General features: G+C 46.7%; 1 pseudogene; it reads left to right on the top strand.

Annotated features, from left to right (window-relative positions):
• The first annotated feature begins 1597 nt into the window (after positions 1–1597).
• On the top strand, positions 1598–1675 carry LOC144720486 (U2 spliceosomal RNA; annotated as a pseudogene).
• The last annotated feature ends 243 nt before the right edge of the window (positions 1676–1918 follow it).

Genomic DNA, 1918 nt, shown 5'->3' with positions numbered 1-1918 from the left:
CATTTCCTTTGTCGGTGCTCTCTCTCCCACACAAGTGGAGTTGCTCTCAACACAGTCTCGCTTATTAAACAGACATAGCGAGAAAACGCATTTCTTTAGAACCGCTTTTTGTTTGTTGTCGTTCAACCCCACACCTCCGATTAGCGCGGTTGGCTACGTACGGTGGGAAAAAAGTGCAACATGCCTGCATGCATAACTCTGATGCCAATATGTATCTGTGAGCATCTGTACAGGTCACTGTTCTGCAGGAGTTGTTTTGCCATTCAGTGCATCTCTATCCGTTGCATGTAGAGTTTGAGCATCTCTCCAAGAGGCATTGACATTTAAACACCATACATCAGTGGTTCCCAACGTTTTGCTCGTTCTGTACACCCTACCAGCCCTATCAACCACGTGAATTCTTGCAAATGAGACTATCCTTATCTCACCAGGTAAACACAATCTACGTAAACTGATCTGTCTGTGTATCCACGATCAGAGTATATGTTGAATGTTTAAACAAGCCCTCATGGTTCCATGAAATGTCCCACGTACCGTATCCCGCCCAGTGGCACGCGTACCAAGGGTTGAGAGCCGCCGCATTGCAGAGTTAAATCAGCCACTTTTGCCTACATCCCATTGAAATGAGCATGGATCGATGCGTTTCATTATCTGGACTGTTTATTTCACCTGTGGGTGTTTATAACAGTCTGCCAGACACCAATTGGGGCACACCAAGGTCAACCTTGCCTTAAACATTTTGTTAAACAGATGCAGCTGAGGAGAGTGACCAAAAAATTTGGGGGCATTAATCTGCATGTCCGTGGCACACACACACAGAGTAAAATAAGCAAAGGCAACCGTGGAAGGCTGGATTAATCCGATGCTGTATTTGTAGGTAGCTGGTAAACTCGTGCTAGCTGTTGCGTAACCTCTCACCTTGCTTCGGAATCAATTGTCCGATTCCAGATTCTGCCCCTGTAACTTGTGGGAAATTTCCAAAGCGTGACCTTTGCTGTTATGTGAACGTAAAAAAAAACCGTGTTGATATCGACAATGGTCGCAGCTGCGCGTGGTGGGGTGGGCGTGTAATCTGGGCGGGCTTGGTCGATCAAACAGAGATGCAGATTTAGCGTGTGTGACACGTTGTCTCGCATTAACTCTCTTCAGACGCTTCAGTAATGTTGCCGGAGCAGTCAACACCTGATGACGGTTGCTTGTGTTGCTTCCAAAACGTCGTGATTTAACTTATTTGTTTTCTCTTTTTAACCCACGTGACTTTACCGAAAGAACCAAAGAGTATGGATTCCTGCAGTCACGAAAGCTTCAAATCAACATTGAGCCTGTTATAATAACATTTAATTGGAGTGATCTCCGTGCAATGTGTGGGATTTCTCCAGGCTGCTGTCTACTTTGCCGCAGTAACTAACATAACTTACGCCTGTGATCTCGAAGTCGAAAGAGGCGATCATTCTCGTTGCGTACGCGTGTGTGTCAACTGGCGCGTTGAATATCTACCATCATTTTCATTACCATGTGGGCCTTGATAGACGCTAGCTAACAAGGACTTGCTCCTGTGGTCTTTAAGGTACAAGGAGGCGATCGTTATGTTTTTAGATATTAGCCTTTTGGCTAAGATCAAGTCCAGTATTTGTTCGTATCAGTTGAATATCTGATATCTACCACATTGCTGTACCTGTGGGGAGCGGCAGTGTAGTGGTTAGCGTTACGTGCTACGAGCCCAGCGACCCGAGTTTGATTTGCACTTACAGTCAACACCAATCATAATTATCTGAACCGCTCCTGGGCTTCCCCTAGGTCGACTCAGCCTCAAATCAACCCCTGGTGCCGTATGTCACATCGCCACTCGAAAGACAAAGGCGGCCGGGCGTTGTGCTGGCCACCCACCCCCTCGTGTGCCGTGCGGACCTTCATATGT

This window comes from Lampetra planeri, chromosome 8 (assembly GCF_965212315.1).
Source record: "Lampetra planeri chromosome 8, kcLamPlan1.2.h2, whole genome shotgun sequence".
In the NCBI taxonomy this organism is placed as follows: Eukaryota; Metazoa; Chordata; class Hyperoartia; order Petromyzontiformes; family Petromyzontidae; genus Lampetra; species Lampetra planeri.
The sequence above is the reverse complement of the archived record's forward strand: the minus strand, read 5'-3'. Positions and strand labels throughout refer to the sequence as shown.